Source organism: Carlito syrichta, unplaced genomic scaffold, assembly GCF_000164805.1.
Source record: "Carlito syrichta isolate Samal-C Ts95f unplaced genomic scaffold, Tarsius_syrichta-2.0.1 Scaffold129309, whole genome shotgun sequence".
Classification (NCBI taxonomy): domain Eukaryota; kingdom Metazoa; phylum Chordata; class Mammalia; order Primates; family Tarsiidae; genus Carlito; species Carlito syrichta.
Genome location: NW_007073405.1, coordinates 131760 through 139500, shown reverse-complemented (window position 1 = coordinate 139500; position 7741 = coordinate 131760).

The following is a 7741-nucleotide window of genomic DNA, read 5'->3' as shown; positions in this document are numbered from 1 at the left end:
ATACTAATAGCCATGGAAAGGAATAAAATAATGTATTTTGCAGCAACTTGGATGGAATTAGGGACCATCATCCTAAATGAAGAAATACAGGAACAAAGAAATAAACACCACATGTTCTCACTTATAAGTGGGAACTTGAAAACTAAATTAAGGAACTGCAAAGGCATATAGAATGGTACAATGGACACTGAAGACTCGGAAGAAGGGTAGGAGGGAGGTAGGGATGAAAATCACCTATTGGGGACAATGTGCTCAGGTGGGAGTAGAGGGTACACTTAAAGCTTGGACTTCTTTGCCACTATACAATGCATCTTTGTGACCAACATTTATTTGTACCCTTTAAAACTATTGAAATAAATAAACGAGAATACAAATAAATGAGTTTGACAAAGATATAACTTAATGTGGATGCCCTGGCTTTAATTATGCTGTTTCTTATTTCTTTGAAATTGATCATATTTTGTTAAGTTCTCCATTTTATCTGGTTGCCCTTTTAAAAATGTTTGTTTAGTTGGATCTCATATATTCCAGCTTGACAATTTGTTTATATTGTCTCTTCCTTTTCCCTAACGTTGTCTTATTGTTGTCATTCTATTCAGTGTTTTGCAAAGGGCATGTATATAGTTTTTCAAAGTTATATTTAATTCTACCCAAAATACTCTTTAACGTTTGTTCCTCACTTTTCTAGTTTAGCTTATGCATTTTTTTCCAGTAGCATAATGTAAGCCAAATTCTCCAGAAGAGTAAACAACAAACAAGCTAAGAAGACAAAACTTGCAAGATTACAAGAATGTCTTAAGACTCTCAGAATAAACACGATCAATAATACTCTTCTACTTCAATAACCCTTCTCTAGCCATGTAAGTTGAGATACACTTGTGGCTCTTGAAGTCCATGTTCAAAGCTTTATCTTGCCTCTAAAATTATGATTCAACCAGAAGTTTCAGGAAAAAAAACACATCCTTCAATGAAAGGAGTACAAAATCGCTGTAGCCAAATTGGGCAAAGCCTGAACTAGTAGTTCTTCCAGTACCTTGATTATAGCAAATTAGCATTTCCAAGTGGGAGACGTGTCGAGTCATTCACTGTCCTTCTCAGTTCCAGAATTATAAGACAGGATGCTTTACATTCATTGCTCCAGAGGCTCAGAAAGGTCACTTGGAACCATTATTACCATTGCAAACTTTCTCACTGGCAACTCAAGCTTTAAGTTTATTTGTACTCATATTCATGTGTCTATCCTCTGTTGAGATTGATTTTTCACGAGAAAATACAATTTCTTCCTGGTTTTGATTCTTCTTTTGGGTATTAAGATCTAAAATTCAACAGTTGAGAGAATACTGAAGTGTTTTCAGCCACAGACAGTTCCCTATTTAAAAGATATATTCCAAATTGGAATGCATTCCCAGTTCCAGAGTTGGGGACTGGGCAGTAGCATGTAAGTGCCTCTGTGCCAGAAACAAAAGGTTCCTGGTCTTGACACTAAGTGAAAACAAGAACAGAGGTTGGCAGGCTGAGAATAACAGAGATCCACATATGTACCTTTCTGTCTCTATAGACTCAGTCGTTAAAAACAAAACAAGCTGGGTTCGGTGGCTCAGCCTGTAATCCCGCGCCTTTGGGAGGCTGAGGTGAGTGAATTGCCTGAGCCCGCGGGTTCGAGACCCGCCTGGGCAGCAAGACCTCATCTCTACAATAAATAAATCAAAAAATCAGCCGGGCGTGGTAACGCATGCCTGTAATTCTGGCTACTTGGAAGGCTGAGGTGGAAGGATCGCCAGAGTCCAGCAGATCGAGGCTGTGGTGGCCGGGAGCGGCCACTGCACTCCAGTCTGGGCGACAGAGTGACACTCCAACTCAAAAAAAAACCAACACACAAAAAAACAAAAACAAAAAAAACCAAACCAAAACAAAACAACAAACAAAAAACACTGAGAAGGTCCTATTCTCTCTGAGTTTGAGGACTCTATTTTGAGTCTGTCCACTGGGAAATCTGATGTCAGCAGGTAAATCATGTAGGAGGTAGGTTGACAACTCTTGAGAATCTCATCCATTCCTTAAATTCACTCCAGATATAAACTTATTAATTCCGTTAAGACCAAATATTTCTATCAGTATAATAATGTTCAGATACCATAACTGGGTTATCATACATATGGGAATTTATCTTAAGGAAATAACTCTAGAAAGAAGATATCATTTAACCCGCTCTTTGCAGCAATATTTTTTATAATCACAAACAATTGGGATTGATTAGAGTTACCCAAGGGGGAGTGGTATATAAACTATAATGCTTTCTTGATAGATTATTATTAATAATAATAACAGCCATAGAATAGTAAGAAAGGAGACTTACAGTTAAATTTTGGTGAGAACCGCCAGCCTTGGTGGCTCAGGCTGTAATCCCATGCCTTGGGAGGCTGAGGTGAGTGAATTGCCTGAGCCCGCGAGTTCGAGACCCGCCTGGAAAACTTGGCGAGACCTCATCTCTACAATAAATCAAAAAAAGTTAGCAGGGCATGGTAGCGCGCCTGTAGTTCTAGCTACTTGGAAGGCTGAGGCGGAAGGAGCCCAGCAGGTCGAGGCTGCAGTGGCCGGGAGCGGCCACTGCACTCCACTCTGGGTGACAGAGTGAGACTCTGACTCAAAAAAAAAAATTTGGTGAGAAAACAAAAATACAAATCATCACCTGTATTTTGATTACAAATTTTAAAATGTGTTTATTTGGACCAGGATGAGAAAAGAATGCACAAAACAGAAGACAAAAAACAAAACTGTCAGCAGTTACTGGTGGAAGTTTGGTTGATCTTTCTTTGTTTTTATTTTTCTTATTGAGGTTGCCGTGTAGTGTAATTCTGAAACAGCTGTTCTGCAGAGAAGCAACTGGGAATTTTCGATCTCTGCCAATATTTCCTGTGTGTTCTATAATACACTAGTTAGGTGTAGAATGTTAAGGAATTCAGTGAAAACAAAGCAAAGCAACAACAAAGATTTTTGACCAAATGAATGTTATATCCATTTGATCTCAAAATTGTCACAATAGGGTTCCTGCCAGCCTTCAGTGTGTTGATATACAGCCTTTGTCTCGTAGAAGGGAAATAAATATGCAGCCTTCCAAAAACATATCAGACCACATAATCTCATCTCAGCATTCACCTCCAACACACACATGAGTGTGCATACACACATGTGCATGCACACTCATGGGCATTCTGTATGACTGGCACCTGGCACCCTGTTGAGTAAGTTGTGGTTAATTTCTGGTCCTAACACACACAGTCACCTTGCGCTGCCCGAACTAAGCAAACGTGTCCAGTGTTCAGAGAGTAACGTGGGGGCTTAGTCTTTTCGTCTTTTGAGCGAGCTTCTCTGTGAAAACCTCACTTAAGGGGTTGCCTTCTCTGTGAAAACCTCCCCAGGCCCAGGCACAACTAATCCTGGATTCCACTTTGGTCCAATTCAATTTTGCCTTTTGTTATGACATATTGTATTTTTTGATGATGATTTGTGTCTGCCCATCAGCTAGAATAGGAATGTCGAGTTCTCACTGTGCTTCAGAATCAACTGGGAACCCAACTATAATATAAATGCTGGGCACCATCTTCAGAGATTCAGTTTCATTCAGTCTGTATGGAGACTTTGGCACAGTCTGACTGAGGACCACAAAAATATCACCTCAAGGCCGGAAGTGAGCTATATTACTGGTGCCTGGCGCCAGCAGGCTGGCACAAACTTTTGCTGAAAAATGTGCCACAGCAAGGAAAAAGAAATGTTTGCCTAAAAACGAATTCTTTAGTGAAATAACACATGTTGGCTGGCTAAATTTCTTAATTTGTCATTTTGGTTATGGAAAGATAGCTTCCAACATATGCATGAGGTGAGGGGAGGAAGAACATGAAGAATGAGAAGTCCCTTCATGCAAACCATCATGTCCAATGTCAATGCTACGTAGTCTGTTTTGCTACATTGTTTTACAATGCCTTGTCATTGTTCTCAAACCTAAAGGATTCTGTCATCCCCCAAGAGGCCCTGTGGTTCAACTTCCCAAGGCCTGAGCTGTGCTGGCCTTTGAGTTATCACCCAAAAGGAAGATGGATCAGAAACCAGGCTATGTCAAGGTGAATATGATACCCACCTTGGATGTCAAAAAAGCCTCAGTAATCAAGATAAATACTACTTAATGCTACTGTTTTAAAAATCAGAATCACAGCAAAAAAAATTTTTCAACAAAATATCAACATTTTAAACAAGGAAAGGATCGGTCACAGTGGTGTGCTTAACCATGCTGGAGCCTGAGGCAAAGAGAAAGATCAGTAATACTGTTCTTGTCTTTATTTAAAGCTTTGGTATTATGTTCATCATTAATTTTTTGCATTAATTTTTATTGTTTAATATACTGCATTATATAGTATGTATCCAAAATATTATTTATCTTGACTAGCACAATGCTTCGTGCTCCTTAATTTTACCTTTGAAGGAAATGTCTCATTTTCTCACTCTAGTCCCTATCCTGAGATGGACACGCAGAAACTTCTCTGAAACTGGTCTTCCAAATTTGCAGGGTATTTTCTGTTTGAGGACACATACAGCCCAATTAAATTCCAAGGAAGGAAACTAATGAGCAAATCCCTCTGAGTCAACATCTATACACACACAGTTTCTTATAGAATAAAAATGATTATTTTCTGAAAATAGAAGGTTTCAGACTGGATTTCAGTGAACTAACCCACTTGATACAGACCACATGTAACCCCAATCATGGGATTGCCTTGAGAGAGGCAGAAATTGGAGAAGAGGATATTGAAACATGGCCAGAAAATCACCAAGCATCTGTGACAACACTGGCACACCTCTGAGACAGAAAAACAAGAAGCCCCTAAATGGAGAGTCCATGTCTTGAGCATAGAACTTAAAATGCTTCAGAGCCATGAGACTTCTGCTCATAGCCCATAAATATTTGTTAGGGTGAAATATAGTCAGCACTTGTAGGTACAAATTTTTACACTATGACCAAATGGAAGGAGAAAAACTGCTGATAAATACACACATTAGAGCGATTATTGCAAAGGGAAGTACAGAGGAGCTGTCAAATATAGAAGCAGAACAAAGCATTTCTGAGACTAATTCTTTGTAAAATCCTCTGGAATAAAAGGAACCAGAATGACACAAGAGATTTATAGAAATTCTTGAAGTATTCTTGCCAGACGAGTTAAATTAGGATGAGGGAGTTTGGGAGGCAGAATTGGTTGCTCTTAGGAAAAATCCTGAACAGCAGAGTCAGCACTGAAAGTCCAAAGCAGACATGGGAAGTGGAAGTCATTGCAGGTAAAATTCAGCCATAAAGGACTGGCACTGAAGTGCTGTGCCTTACCTCCAGTAAGGATGCCATCTACTCTGCTGCAGTTGTGAGGCAAATGTCTGTAAACAGAACAGCTGTAGCTCACTGGGAACTCCTCCTTTTGTACTTAGGAACCCAGAGTCTGTTTGGAGTAGACAAAGGTACAGAGAGTAGGAACCAAGCCTTTCGGGTCTTGTTCCCGGGCTGGGTACTTAGGGCTCCAGGGATGGGACAAGCATGCAGAGCTCTTAATGAAAAATGCTGGCTAGTCATAGCACCTAAAGCAGAAAGAACATTGCCCTGCTCTGAATGGGGATGGTGGCAGAATAGCTTAATGGATAGAAAGAGCTCACCAGGCTCTGAATGACGAGTGCTCTTGTCTCCTAGCCTGGCCACCAAGGGGAAGCTGAAGACTTATCCGTCCCTCACAGACAACCTGCTAGTAACTCCAACTCAGCAATCTAGGTTCCTCTGTTAGTCCATTTTGCTGTAAAAAAAAAAAAATGGGAGGCTGGGCTAATTTATAAAGAGAAAGAGGTTTATTTTGCTCACAGTTCTGCAGACTAGGCAAGAAGCATAGTTCTGGCATCTGCTTCTGGTGAGGTCTCAGGAAGCTTACAATCTTGGTGGAAGGGGAAGGGAGCCAGCACATCACACGGAGAAAGGAGAAGCAAGAGAGAGAAGGGAGATGCTCTTTTATTATTAATTTTTTAATTTAATTTTTTTTTTTGAGTTGGAGTCTCACTCGGTCGCCCAGACTGGAGTGCAGTGGCCGCTCCCGGCCACCGCAGCCTCACCTGCTGGGCTCCGGCGATCCTTCCGCCTCAGTCTTCCGAGTAGCCAGAATTACAAGCATGCGCTACCACGCCCGGCTGATTTTTTGATTTATTGTAGAGATGAGGTCTCGCTGCCCAGGCGAGTCTTGAACCCGCGGGCTCAGGCAATCCACTCACCTCTGCCTCTCAAAGGTGCGGATTACAGGCTGAGCCACTGAGCCCAGTTGAACTGTACATTTTAAAATGGTTAATTTTTAAATGCGATTTTTATCTTAATTAGAAAAAATTGGAAGGTTTAAAAAAAATGTGAATCCCTACCACCCCCAACCCCACATTCTGAATTGCCTTCTAGGGAGCACACTGACAGGCAAGCTCACTTTATAAGGGATGTGAGGTGACTACCTGGTTTAGAGTGACTCATCATCATTTATTAAGCAATTTGGAGGCTCGAGAGCAGTGCATTTTGGGCAATTTGCTGATTCCTTTAGGTAGTCCTAATGCCGAGCCCTGTGGGTAGCAAGAAATAGCATGTGATTAGAGCAGAAGCAGTTACTCTTAGAAAAGCATCATTAATTTCAAAAGCTCTTGTCCTGAGCTATGTGGCTAAGTGAGACAAATTAGAATACTGTCTGGAGAAGAGACAGTGAAGTTGTTTCCCCTTCTTTAGGACAGAAAAGAAACCTACTATCATCTGTTTCAAGTAGTTAATTCTCCTCTGAGGGATGGGAATGGTGGGTCTGGTAGAGTACAGTGATTGAAAGGTCAGTCGTAAGAGGCCTATGGTCCTTATCAACTTTACTTCAAGCTGCTTTACTTCTTTGCTGCTCTATCTCCTCTACAATAAAAAAGAGCTGTTTCATATTACCCTTTGTCTCCATCACAGTGTCTTTCTGAGGTTTGATTAATTGTGTAGAAAGGGCAGGGAACATTCTCAGGAGACTGGGCTTCAAGGGTCTCTTCTGAGATCCACTGTGTCCAGTCACAATTCTTGCCTTTTTCCTGGGTCTTGCTCTTCAGCAAAACAAATCAAAGCAAAGGAAGTTCATCTACTTCTTAACAAGGCACTCAAAACTTTTGCACAGTAGATTCTTTTCCTTTTCACTTCTGGAACCCTACTCAGACAGGATGTAAGACAAAAACAAAGACAGAAACAGAAAAATGAAACCCATACCTCAATTGCTAATGAATGTTGTGAACATTTGTCGAGATTATCTACATGATTACCCGGAGTAGATGTTGCACTCTCTCTGAGCTTTAAAATGACATGTTGGGCACACAGTATGTGGAAGGCTTTGTAAAAGGTTCTTTGCAAATATTATGTCACTGAATGATATTTTGAAATATTACCCTGCATACCTCTTTGCAGATGGGAAAACTAAGGCCTACAAAGATGGCATGACAAGCCCTAAATCTCATAGCCAGGATTTGAATGCAAGTTTTTGCTTCCAAATTTAGTGTTCTTTCTACATCACAATATGTGTATAGGTGATTTTCTTTGGGGCATGACTTAGTAGTTGCTGTGCCTGCACTTTCCCTTTCACCCTTCTCCCCTTTCTCCATAATAGAATCCCTCCATAATAGAATCCCTAGTCCTTCAAAAGAAAAGTCCCTACATTTTATTCAATAT